This window comes from Dama dama, chromosome 5, assembly GCF_033118175.1.
Source record: "Dama dama isolate Ldn47 chromosome 5, ASM3311817v1, whole genome shotgun sequence".
Taxonomy (NCBI): Eukaryota; Metazoa; Chordata; class Mammalia; order Artiodactyla; family Cervidae; genus Dama; species Dama dama.
In genome coordinates this window covers 123,605,068-123,618,303 of record NC_083685.1, presented here as the reverse complement: position 1 = coordinate 123,618,303, position 13,236 = coordinate 123,605,068, and the positions used below count along the sequence as shown (strand labels likewise).

The window sequence follows — 13,236 nt, the reverse complement described above, 5'->3', positions numbered from 1 at the left end:
GCCCATTTTACAGATGGGGAAGGTCCAGGCCAGCAGATGTTGAGAAATAGGTCAAAGATGGTTGGAGGGAAGGGGCCTCCATCTGATATTGACTCTGAGGCCCATCCTGGGATCCACCACGGCCTCCCTCCCAGTGAGATGCGAAGAAGGGCTCCAGACATGCATTTCCTCCCCCTGGGCGCGCCCCCAGCTCTGACCAAGTGCCTAGAGACCAGGGGCAGCAGCTCTGCATGGCCACTCCATGTCGGAGTTGGGAGGGGTTTGCAACACAGGCCCCTGAAGCCTTTGTGGCAAAACCCCCAAACCTCAGAGGCCACTGGGGGGCAAGCTGGCCGTCAGGAGTAGGAGTGGCTGCTGCTGGGAAGGGCTGGCTGCTCAGGGACCTGGTGGTGGATGTGGTCAGCCTACCCCTAGCCTGGCCGGTGGGGTGGGGGCCGCTGGGTCCTTGCCCACTAACCATGTGGGGGATCTGGGAAACCTTGGGTGTGGCCTGGCCCCTGAAGGCTGAGCTGGGGGTCTTCCTCCTGGAGGCAGGAGGATGGACTGGCATTTTGCACTTGAACTAACCACTCTCTGCCCTAGGAAGACACCCCCCCCCCCCCCACCCCCGCAACCAGCCCCCAGGAGCTGCCTCCTCCTGTGGGAGTGGGCCTGAGCCAAGTTGGCCCCGCCCATGCCTGGGAGTGACTCACTCCCTCAGGGGTCAGAGTTCGAGGCACAGGATGGATCTGGCCGATCCCAGTGTCCAGCAGGCAGGCCCAGCCCCGACAGGGACGCTCCCAAGTTCCCTCCTCAGGGGACCACCTAGCCCATCCCCTGAGGGGGGGGGGGGTCTCAGCTCTTCCCAGGGGCCCGCAGGGAGGGGAGAGAGAGAGGAGGAGACTCCGTGAGTCATCCCCAGGCCCTGAGGGGCTGGAGAATCAGGAGCGGGATCCGATAGTAATCTTCGGAGGCTCCAGGAAGAAGACGGAGCTCAGGGTGAGCTGGCCGCCGCCGGTTCCTCTCCGCTCCCCTCCCGGGTCATTTCCACCAGTGCACACACGGCCGGGCTGGCTCTGCTCCGACCCCCAGCAGCCGGGAAGCCTGGACCTCCTGGGGAGGGTGGCCTGTCATCTGAGCTGCTGGAGTGGGGGAGGGGGCTTCAGGACCAGGTGGGGGGTACACCTGGCAGAGAGGAAGCCAGGGCCGGGCGGCAGGGAGAGGGTGCCCGTGGGCAGCAGCAGGTTCTTGGCATCACCCGTCCCTCCACCCCAGCAGGACGGGCTGGGCCGAAGGGCAGCCTGGCCGTCTGTCCAGGTGAGCCTCTTGCCTCCTCTCTCCCGCTCTGGGGAACCATGTCACTTTTCCTTTTGGGGGGTGACTCAGGCTGGCTTGGGCAGTGGGCTTCTTGGCGTTCCGCGGGCACAGCTAAGGCACCCGGGGTGGGGGTGGCTGCCGGGAGGTCCCCTTCTCTCCGCCTGCCGCCCCCCCCACCCACTCCCGCCGCAGCCCTCGCCCTGCCCCTCCGGAGCTGCTGCCCCGCCGAGCCTCCCTCTGCGGGGAGGCCGTCGCGGTCCCTCCCTACCTCTGCCCGCGCTCTGGGAGGCTCCTTGTTCCTCGGCCACAAAGCCCCTTTGATCCTCTGCTCGGCTCCGAGCCATGTGACCCGGTGGGCGGGCCGCGCGCGCAGGCGGCCGGCGCAGCCCGACTCAGCTGCTGGGTGAGTCCGCGCTCCCTTTGTTCCCTCCAGCCTCGCTCCGCTCGCAGGGGTCTCTCAGGTGGTCTAGCCGCCGGGCAGCCCCCCTCCCCCGCGCCCCAGGGCTGAGCGGGAACGGCGCCTCCCTGGAGCCCCCGCCAGGCCCGGCCACCCCCCGCCCGCCACAGCCGGCGGGACAGCCCCCCTGGCCCCAGGAGCGGGGCGGCGGGAGCTCGGTCCTCCACGCGGGCCCAGATTTTCCGCCGCGGAGCAGAAGAGTACGGCTTTGTGTCACAGCCGAGGCTTTGTAAATATTTGGCCGGCTACCCGAGTGGTTAAGTCCGCCTCGGCCAGCAGTTTCTTGGAACCCGTTTCCCTTTCGCAAGGGGTCTTCCCTGATATTCCTGGAGGGCCGGGAGGAGATGCTGGTGGGCCACCGCTGCCTCTTCAAACTGTCCCATCCAGATTGTCAGCCGTTAGGGGTAGGCGGGTTAGCGGAGGACCGGCTGGAGATGAGTTTCAACAGACGCTTAGAAATTCCGGAATTGGAGACCTGGAGGACAAAATTGTGTTCCGGGGGAGTTTGTGCTGCAGCTTATCTGGATTCCTGGGAGGTGTTTGGGACGTTCTCGATGTTCCTGGGAGCGGACTGGAGAAGGGGGCAGTGGGGAGTGGTGGGATGGGTTGCTGGCATGCTTGTGTTTGCTGGAGGATGGGAAGGTGTCTGCCTCGCCATGCCCTGCCAGGGAGCGGGGGTGAGGGAGCAGCATCTCCAGGACGTGTCTTGCAAAGGGTTTTTCTAGCCGAGAAAAGTTGGGACTCTGGTCCCGTAGCCCCCCGGACTCCAGTCCCATAGCCAGGCCAGCACGTCTTCTCAGGCACCCCAGAACGGGGGGCAGGGAGGGCAGGTGCTGGACAGGCAGGGCCATCCGCTCTGAAACTACATCCCCAATGTCCCCTGGGGGTCGACTCGGCTCCCAGATTGCTGATCTTCATTCTCATCTCCCTCTCTTTCCTCCACCGTGAAATCTGCTGGCATTTTTGTATGAGGTTTCGGGAAGCATCTCTGCTCACCAAAGAGAAGTTTGAGATTCCTTTCCTGGAGAAAAATGTGCCGCCCGGCAGCAGTCTATACGGCGGTTTCTGGTCCATGCAGTGGGGTTCTGGTCCATGCAGAGGGTTTCTGGTCCATGCAGAGGGTTTCTACCTGTGGGGACAGCGCCCTGGTTGGAATTCTGTTTGGATCCTGCCTTGGAAAGTCCTGCTGGGGAGAAGTGAGAGAAAGGCCCCTTTTTTCATAATGGTGTGCTTCCCGCCCTTTGTTCATTGTCGTTTTGCCTTCAAACTTAGGGCTTCCATGGGTGTTTACATACATGTCATTTCTCTTTGGCAACCCAGAGGCTCCTTTTCAGGAACTAGAAAGAAGAACAAGTTTGTCTGACCATTTGGGGAGTGGGAAGCTTGTATCCAAGTGAGGTCTCTTTGGAGAGAGGGCATGCCCACCTGACTCCTCTCCGGTCTTCACTGGGTTAGGACGTGGCTGGGAAAGGACGTGGCCTCTTCTGTGGCTGACCTCTTTTTATGCCCGTCTTGGGGGACCTGTGTGGTCACTGACCCTCGCCCACCCCTCCTGGGCATTCCTACTGCCCGCCCCCCATCATTTCCGGGTTGTGACACCTGCAATACTATTGGGTCTACTGGTTTGTGTCTGTATTTCCGCCAGGCTCTGCTCCTCGAGGCCGGCACTGTGACAGGGATGACTGGCATTTGGGGAGGAACTACTGTGTGTGTGTGTGGGGGGGCACCGGGCATTCTGTCCTGGAGGAGACAGAGCCCCATTCTGGGAAGAGGGCTGCCACGAGGCAGAACAAGAGCTCATCGTGTCATTGGTCCCCACCAACACCAAGCCTTGGGGGGAGCCCATGGGGCTGTTCCCTGAGTGCCAGGTCCATCGCCCCAGGCCTCCAGGACAGGGTTCACCAGGGTTTTCACCCCAGAAGCCCTGAACCCCTTAAGACAACCAGGATCCTGGGGCTGACTTACTGCCTCACCCCCTGCCTGCTTCCGCGGCCGCCTTGTGCTCTCCCCACTTCCTGCCGTGTCACCACCAGCCTGAACCGCTCTCGTCAGATAGGGCAGCTTTGCAGGAAGGAGGCGTCCTAGGGGCTGAGCTGCATTCGGCAGAAGGAGACCCCCCCCCACCCCCACCCCAGCGGCGTGGAACGGCGCTGGTTTCCTGTGGTGTCAGAGGTCTCTTAGGACGCCGGTCACCCCTGCACAGTCACCCCCCCCCCCCCCCGCACGGCTCACTCCTGGGCTGCCTTTCCCAGACTGCTGATGGCTCTGGGCTCCCTGCCTCTCCCACTGGCCTGGCGTGTAGGAAGCAGGACTTTATTTCAGCCTGTGAGGGTGAGGACAGACGCTTACTGCCACCCCTGAGTCCCTGGCTAGGGTCCTCTGCAGTGGAAGGCAGTCAGCCTTCCACACCTGCTGTGCCAGCCCCATCCCTCTTCTTGCCTGCCCCCAACCTTGGCTTAGCCATAGATGCTTCAGGGATTGGAGCTGGGGTCCCAGCTCCCCTCAGCCGGGGTCTTGAGGAAGATGCTTCCAGCAGGAGTCATAGCCCTTGGCCGGGACTCCCCTCCCAGACTTCTGCCTGCCAGCACCAGGCTTAGATTTGTTTGTTGAGTACCAGCCTGGTTCCCGGGACAGGTAGGGACCTGTTCTCAGCGGCTCGGTGGAGCCTCCTGATGCCTTCCCAGGAGCGCCCCCGAGGTGGTGGCCAGGCAGCCAGCTCTGCAGCCGAACCTGTTGGCTGTGCAGCCTGGGGAGGCGGCCAGCAAAGATGCCGGTCTGATCCACAGCCGGGAGGGTGCCCTGCCCCAACTGGTGGGCCCTCCAGTCTGCCCACCTCCCAGCGGGCTCCCCGCGGGCCCTGTTCTGGGGCTTGCAGAGCGGTAGGTGGAACATCTGGCCCTGGGGTGTGGGTGGGTGGGTGGAGATCTAACTTGCCACTCTCTTTTATCACTACCGAGAGCGGGCGAAGGGCTTACTGCTGAGAGGCCTGGGGAGCTCTGATTCCACCTCTGCAGGGGCCTGAGTGGCCACTTGGCCTCACCTGGGCTCACCTGTCCCCCACAGGAGCTGAGCTGCATCATCCCACCCACCCATCTGGGCTGTGGGGCTGGCCCTTGATGGCAGGAGAAGGGCAGCGCAAAGCAAAGGGCCTGAAAGAGGGAAGATGAACCAGTTTGCTTCCTCTCCCTTCCCGGCCATTCCAGCGTAAATAAACCCTTTAACCTGGGTTTAGTAGCCAGATCATAGCAGAAACACCCCATTTCTTATTGCTCTGCTGAAGCTGGCGCGGGGGCGGTGGGACAGCACCCAGCCCGTGAGATGTCAACTCCTGAGCATTCTGGCTGCTCTCAGAGGCTCCAGGTTGGGGTTCAGTCACCCACACTGACCCCCACGGAGCCTTCGTGGAGGAGGGGTCCACCCTCTGTTTCTTTGCTTCCGGCACGGGTGCCGCAGGGCCTTCTGGAGCCATGTGCCTTGGAGGGGGACCCCTGGCCCCATCCTGCCCTGTGAGTGCCAGGCACCGAGTACCCAGTGAGGCGGTCACTCTGACGAGAGCGTCCTTGCTGGTGTCCCCAGTGGGATGCACACACCCGCACCTCCTCCCACCTCCCACACCCTTATCTCTTATCTTATCTCCCAGGCCTGTCGCCAAGGCCTCTGACAACAGATAAGGTTTTCCCTTTCCCGGGGCAAGAAAGTGAGTCTGCCTCCTGCAGGAGGCCACCCCACTCCAGGTGAGGACGTCTATGTCCTGCGTGTGTGTCTTGCCCCGGACCATGCCCCTGTGTTGGGCTGAGCCCTCGCGGTCTTCATGGAGGCCTGGACGCTCCTGTTGTCTCTCAGTGGAGGCGCGAGCAATACCGTGTGATCGCGGTGTTTCATCTTTTATTCAAATGCTCTGTGGTTCCTGTGAGACAGGCAAGCTTCAGAGAGCCTTGTAAGAACAGACATTTGTTTTGCTCTCTTTTCACGGGCGGTCCTTGGAGCCTTTTTTTTTTTTTTAAAGAGAAAGGACTGAAGAGCAGCGTTTCTTTGGTGATTTGAATACATTTTCCTGGGGCAGGGGACTGGATCAGATGACCCCGGGCCTGCCTCCACGCTCTGGTGCCGTGGGAGCCATTGGGAAGTGAGAACAGGATCCCAGTCTTTTGTTCCTCGGCTGCCTGGGACCAAGGAAGAGCTGCCAGTTGCTGGGGTCAGTTGTGGGCCCCGGAGACGAACGACAGGTGGACAGCGGCCCCGTTGAGTTGGAGTGAGAATCCTTGTTGATTGTCATTTGAGGGCTGGTGGGGGCTGGTGCGGGGGGGCCAGGGAGTGCAGAGAGTGGTGGAGGGTGTCACCGCACACCCCCCTGCAGAGGAGCCCTCCCTCGGCCCCACAGTGACAGAGGGCTCAGAGCAGAGGGCCCGGGGCCACTTTGCAAACCGCATGCTCTGCTGACGTCTCTTGAGTCACCCCAGTGGCTTTACAGTCAGCCCACCAGCCCAGGAGCCCCACAGCCGGCGCCGGCTCCCAACCACGGGTTACTCGGGGCCAGGTGCCTGGGGCCCCCAGCCTCCACGTCCAGGAGTGTCACTTACGGGACCTTCGTCACCAGCTGGGGGGGCCGCCTGCCTCCCTCCCCACATGACCGAGGTGGGCACCGAAGCGAGGGGAACAGTGGGTTGGGACGGGTCCGTGACGAAATGCTATGCTCCCAGACTGTTCTTCATGGGAAGGAGAACACCTTTTAAGAGGCATCTGTTTTCCATTGGTTTAAGTGCAGTTGTTGAAAAAGTGGGGAAACAGAAGGTCCTCCATGTGTCACGCGCTTCCCCGGGAGGTGCTGAGGGCAGGTAGGAAGGCGCCTTGTTGGTGCCTCTTGGGCTCCACGGCCACGCTCCGGGACTGGAGTGCAATGGTGAGGAGCACAGTCAGACACAGGACGGGGCTCAGGAGGTTGGGGGGGGCGCCCCATGTCCATGTGGCAGCTGCTTCTCACACAGCTCACCTCTGCGAGGGCCACCCCCACACAGCACCCCCTCCGCAGATGCCTACTTCCTGCTTCCTGCCTGCCTGGAGCAGAGCTGCTCAGCTGTCCTCTTCCATCTTTCGAAACTCTTGGCTGCCTCCCCAGCTTCCTCCGGGGCCCAGTGTGGAACCGGGCGGCCCGGTCCTGTCTCCCCGAGGCTCCGGGGACCCCGTCTGTCTGCCAGCAGCCGCCTCTGTCCCCTTCACTCTTTCACTCCTTCGTGTGTTCATCTAGCAACGCTTTGGGAGGGGGGAGCCATCTGCTCTACATCTGCTGAAGAGGTGCCACTGTGCCTGGGGGCCAGGCCCCTCATGGGCCATGGAGAGCTGGGCGGGTGACCCCTCTGTGCACCTCAGTTTCTGCGTTCAGCCTGCTGCCAGTTCACCGGCTTGTGGGGAGATGTGTGAGTTGGGTCGGGGAGTTGGTCCTCGGGTTTTGTGGGTACAGTTGAGGTGAGAGGCCTCTGTGTGGGCTCCCCCCCTCCAGCTCACCGTGTGGCTCCCTGAGGACGGCTGGAAGTAAAGAGCTGATTCACACCACAGGGCACCCCGAAACCCGAGTGCTAAAGTTATAATTAAACCTTGAGAAACCTGGGGGCCCCTCCCCCCGAGGCCTGCACCACCTCGTAAAAGTGGGGCTTCACTTGATTCTCTCTCGTTGTGGCTTGTTTGGCATCCTGAGGGTTTGGGACAGGGGGTGTAGAGAGGGCTTGGGCCTCTAACGGATTTGGGGTGGGCCCAGGAAATCTGGCGGTGGCCCCCTAGGAGTTCTGCAATCATTTCCTCTGCACTAGCTAGCGCTCCGGAGAAGGCAGTGGCACCCCACTCCAGTACTCTCGCCTGGAGAATCCCAGGGACGGCGGAGCCTGGTGGGCTGCCGTCTGTGGGGTCGCACGGCGTCGGACGCGACTGAAGCGGCTTAGCAGCAGCAGCAGCTAGCGCTCAGGACTCTGACCAGCCTCAGCACCTGGCTGGTCAGGCAGGCGGTAGTGGGGTGCAGGTGGGTGCTGGCCCATGGCGGCTGCACCCCGCTGGTTCAGGCACAATGAAGGGGTCTGAGTGTGTGTCCTGGGTAGCAAAGGTTTTCACTTCTTGTCCCTCCTGCCCAGAGATCCGGGATGGGCCACGTTCAGCCAGATTGCTGACTGGCTGCTTTTGCTGCGGCATCCCCCTCCTTTCAGGGTGAGGCTTCCTTCTGTAAACAGGGCTTGCTTCCGGGTCGTTCTGTGACTTGACAGGTTCTAGCCCGTGACGCTGAGGCAGGCCCCTTGTTAAAAATTCATGTTGAGTCCTTACGAGCACTGGTGGTGTGAGGAGTGGGCTGCACAGGTGGAGAAGTCACCAGAATCACCCCCCAACACACACACACACACACACACACACACAGGCTGCTGAATGGAAAGGCAGGGAGGGGCGTGCAGGCTGGATTGGTGCGGGGTGTGGTGGGGGGCAGCTGTGGACCAGAGGACAGCGTTGTCGTTCTGGTTCCCTGGGGAGCACAGTCATCGGCTTTCTTGTTGTTGATAATAGCTTTATGGAGATATAATCCACATTCCAGAAAATGCTCCCTTTTATTGTGTACAATTCAGTGGTTTCCCGTATACTTACAAAGTTACCATCATCACCAATTCCAGAATACTTTTGTCACCACCCCTCAGAGGTCTTAAGTCCATTAGTGGTCATTTTCTATTCTACTCCCTGCTTCTAGCGCCTGGCAACCACGAATCTGCCTTCTGTCTGTGAATTTGCCTATCATAGGTATCTTCTATTAGTAGAATCATGTAGTAAATGGCTTTCTTTTTCTTTTTTTTAAACGGGTGGCCGTTTGTATCTGGCGTCTTTCACTTAGTGTAATGTTTTCAGGGTTCATCCATCAGTAATGTGTCCATGCTCTATTCCTGTTTATGGCTGCATAGTATTCCATTTTGACAGTTGCACCACGTTGTGTTTGTCCATTCACGGGTTGATGGGCATCTGTGTGGGCTGTGTCCACTTGGTAGCTCACGTGACTTGTGCTGCAGTGAGCACTGGGGTCCAAGTTTGGGTTGGCAGCATGTGTTTTCATTTCTCTCGGGGACCCGCACAGTCAGTTGGGAACACTTGGCTCACCAGCTCCCAGTGGGGGTGCACTGTTGGTCCCTTGGGCCCCACTCCCAGTGGCTGTGAGCACTGTATGTCAAGTCTGGAGTCTGTGTCTCTGTGCAATTGGCTGGGGGTTCTTTGGTTTCACTGTGAGTCCAGGGCCAAGCTTCGTGGAACAGGATGAATCAATGAGGAATTAATGCAGGGAGGAGTTGGGGATGAGATCAAGGAGCGGAGGAGCCTGTTGGGTCCTGCCACTGACTTCTGGTTTCCTTGGCCTGCACAGGGCCCAGGACAAGGCAGGAAGGGGAGAAGGAAGGCTTGTGTGTCCTCTCCAGGGGAGACAGGGCTCGTGACAGTGAGGTACTGGCAGTGAAAGAGGAAGTGGGTGGGAGGAGTGGGCGGGGTCAGACCCCTCCCCCAGTGGGAAGGTGGGGACGAGGATGCAACCCCCTCCCCATTCCTGGCGGGAGCGGGAGGTGCATCCTTCCTGGGCGGGTGGAAATGCAGGGCTCAGGGGAGGTCGGCCTCTGGGGTCCAGGGAGGGTGTGAGGGTGACTGCTCTTCCCCCCAGAATCTGCAGGAGCAACAAGCTACACCCTTTCTGGACTGTTGTGTGCATCGCAGGCAGAAAAGTTAAGCTGCAGAACGAATGCGTGTTGCTTGTCTTTTTAAGCCACCGCACAAGTGCATCCAGCAAAGACTCACCCGTGTGCACGTCTGGGCGCCTGCTGTGTCCACTCTCATCATTACGCCAGGGGAGGGCCCACTGGCGCAGTCCCGGGAAGGCGGCGGGGCGGTCCGGCTTCCTCCCGCCTCCTCCTGGCCCTCCCCGCCCTCCCGGCAGCTGGAGGAGGCCTGTGCTCCTCGCCAGTTCACAGGCAGAAATTACCATATGAATGTGGCTCCTTCCCGGAGCCGCCGGTTGGGGAGACCTGGGAGGGGACAGGCTCCCACCCTCGGGGGCTGGGGGGGCCTCCAGGTCCTGTGCTGACTGAGGCGAAGCTCCTTCAGAGGCACAGATCGATCGGTTGGAGGACGCCGGACATTCTCGGTCCACAGTAGGTCCCCACCGGGTGTGGAGGGTGTAGGGGGTCGGTTGGGAGCCTGCCTGTGGGCCTGCTGGGTCCTAGGAAGCGTGGGAGGCCCTGGGGACCGGCGAGCCCCTTTCTTTAACTTTTGTCTCAACTTGTAGGAGAACGTGTTGTTACTATAGCTCTTGTTATTTTGGTCTGATTTCAAAAGTGTCAGCTAATTATGGCAGGAAATGTAGAGTCTAAGGAAGGATGTGAAGGCGAGGATCGGATACGATAAAGCAAGTCTGAGCGCTCTGTAAACTGTAAAGTGCTGTGCGCAGGCCAGCCCGGATGGCAGTCAGCCCTCCTCTTATGTTCCTGGCCGAGCTCCTGGGGGCCAGGACCGAGTGCTCTAGGGGCCTTCTGCAGAGCCCTGCTTGGGTCGTGATTAATACTTTGCCAGCTGACCCAATCACTGTTAAGTTTAGGCTGCTGCTATGTCACCTTTGACTGCAGGACAGCAAATTAATGGATGCCTAGCGCCTGGTGGCCCGGCCACTGCACGCAGGGACCCAGTCCTCGCTGTAGCACTGGCCAGGTCAGCTGCAGTGCAGAGCGGCATGGCTGAGGTTTCAGGGTTGAGACAGAGCCCCGGGTGGGCCCAGGTGTTCGAACCTGAGGTCCCCCTGCCCACGCCCGCCCCTCCAGCACTCTTGCCTGCCCTGCCCAAGCTTCAGGGAGGGACCTCACATGCCCTGAGGCCCCAGTTAGGGGCAGGTGAGGAAGCTGGTGGGCTTCCCAGGTGACGCTAGTGGTAAAGAGCCCTCCTGCTAAGGCAAGAGACATAGAGACATGGGTTTGATCCCTGGGTCAGGAAGATTCCCTGGAGGAAGGCATGGCAACACACTCCAGTATTCTTGCCCGGAGAAGCCCATGGACAGAGGAGCCTGGCGGGCCCCAGTCCATAGGGTGGCAAAGAGTCGAACATGAACACAACTGAAGCAGCTTAGGGCACAAGCACAAGGAAGGGGGTAGGGATTAGGGGCCGCCCAGTCTCCTCTCCCTCTGTGGGCACCCCCGTGCCCCCACTGACGGTTTCCTGAGCAGAATTTCCTGAATGGGCAAGAGCTGTCCCAGGAAGTGCATCCATCCTTCCGCCAAGATGCTTTGTGGTTCCAGAAGGGAGATGGAAACCGGAAATCGTTCACATCTCATTCACATGCTGGCACACGCGGAAGGCTGAGCGGAGGGAAGCCCGGGAAGCCCGTGGGAAAGGATGCAGGCCAGCACCGCGGGAGCCTCGCGGAGGGGCCAGGGCTGCAGAGAGGCCGCCTGCACCGACCTGGGAGCAGCGGTCCCATAATGCTCTGGGAAGAGAGGAGGGCGGGAGGCAGCGAGCTGACCTTTCATTCACTCATTCGACATCTTACGTACTGGGCTGTGGGATGTGTGAGGTTTTGTGAGCAGCAGAGGAGACAGACCTTGCAGTTGCAGGCTGTGCGTAGGGGCACTCGGGTGGAGAACCAAGGGACACCGGGAGTCCCCCAGAGCAGCGCCAAGGGAGGCCCTCTCTGGGGAGCCTTGTTTGAGGAGAGGAGCCAGGGAGATGGTGCACACGTCGAAACTGGAGAGCTGGGCATGGGCTTCTATTTTATTAACACGTGCTCTGTGCATTGGCCGTGCCAGGCTCTAGTCTCTGTGCTTTGTAAGTATCTCGTTTGGTCCTCACAGAACTCTTACAAGGCAGATATTATCTCGTATTACCCAACAGAAACCTGAGGCATTGAGAGGTTAAGTTACTTGTTCAGGGTCACATGGGGAGTCTGGGATGGAACAGGGTCCCAGCTGCAGGATTCTGGGGCCTTGGGGATCTTGTGTTATCCCAGGTGCAGGGGGACCCAGTCAGGCTTTCAAGCCAGGGGAGCAACGTGATGAATTTGTTTTAAACAGGCCTTCCTGGTGCCTTGAGATGGATAGACCCTACGGTGGGGTGGGGCGTGGGGGGCTTAATGGGGATGGCTTGACTTGTGGGAGCCATGGAGGTTGGGAGGCCAGGTGACTGCCTTCAGATGTGTTGGATTCAGATTGATAGGATTTGGGTGGATGACTGGATGTGGGCCAATGGAAGGAGGAACCAGGGCTGGCCCCTGGGTTTCCAGCTGTAGTAACTGGATCAGTGGAGATGCCATTACTCATGGGGGCGAGTGGCACGGATGGGCCCAGAGCTCAGTTGGCGGCATGTTCAGTGGGAGGCATCCAGGCTTCACTAGGGCAGGGGCCAAGGATACCCAGCTCTGGGCAGGGGGCCTGGCACAGTGGGCCATCTCTGCTGAGTCATGATTGGCTCTGGTTATATGAATCTGGTCAGAGGTTGGCATTTGACGCTTAGAGCATGGGCAGGATCACCGGGGGGAGTGTCCAGCTGGGACCAGACTGGTTCTATAGGTAGAGGAGGAGCCAGCGAGGCAATGGAGAACCCGGAGACAGAGGAGGAGCAGCAGAGGAGAAGTTGGGGTGAGGGGTGACCCCTTCAAAGGGCCGGCAGCTCTGTCTGGTCAGAGCCCCAAGTCCAGCGGTGCACCCAAGGTTCGTGTCATGCACATTGTGAGCGTGCAGGAGGTGCAGGAAGCGGGACTCTGCCTGGTGTCCAACCCACATGGGGCTCGGGAGTGTGTGTGCACCCTGCCCGTGGCCAGCATCTCCCATGGGCAGTGTTTCAGGGGTGTTGCACATGTGTCCCGAGGGGGTGAGGCATGCTGTCCACACACACTGCTTTTTTGTGGGGTGAGCCTGCGGTTGATGGGTGCATGTGTATCCCTGAGCTCACCATCCCCATCTCGCTTCAGGGAGCATTTGACTTTGTGGCTCAGTGTGTGTCCTAAGATGTCACAGACCTGCCCTGGCACATCTGCTCTGCCCAGGTGCTCCCCTGGGAGAGCAGGGGCTAGGCACTGCGTGGGTTGGGGAGCAGGGGGGCCTTTCCGGCAGGCAGGGCTCCGGGCAGCCCCGCGGGCAGGTGGGCACAATCTAGGCAGGCTTTCTGCAGAGTGGACACGGAGCGAGCCGTCTGAGGGGCCGCGCGGGTTCCCAGGCTCTGAGTGCTCTGCTTCCTGACCCCCTGACCTGAGTAGGAAGAAGCTGGAGGTGGAGAGGGGGGACATGCCTTCAGCGGCCTCGACTCACATCAGCCCAGAGCTGGAGCTGCCGGTGGACGGTGACATGGTTCAAAAGGGCCCAGAGCTGCTGACCCTTCCCGCCTTCCCCACAACCTTCCCGGCCCCTGCAACTAGTGGTATGAGGTGTCCTCCCTCCTTACGGGGTCATTGGTCAGGCTTCCGCTCCTGGCCTAGAACTCTCCCCTCCCTGCTCAGCCCC

General features: G+C 60.5%; 1 protein-coding gene across 10 annotated transcripts in view; it reads left to right on the top strand.

Annotated features, from left to right (window-relative positions):
* Nucleotides 1–13,236, top strand: part of SEPTIN9 (septin 9) — a 177,925-nt gene that overhangs the window by 139,141 nt on the left and 25,548 nt on the right. Inside the window, exon 1 of one of the 10 annotated variants that reach the window (XM_061144715.1) lies at nt 1,562–1,699. The exons of 4 other annotated variants lie outside the window; for them this stretch is intronic. The gene's annotated coding sequence lies outside the window, so the exon portion shown is untranslated. Of the gene's footprint in view, nt 1–1,561; nt 1,700–4,065; nt 4,085–5,774; nt 6,006–6,240; nt 6,389–9,739; nt 9,907–13,236 lie in introns of those variants that run through there. 5 more of the 10 variants (XM_061144716.1, XM_061144711.1, XM_061144713.1 and 2 more) reach the window with 5 other exon arrangements.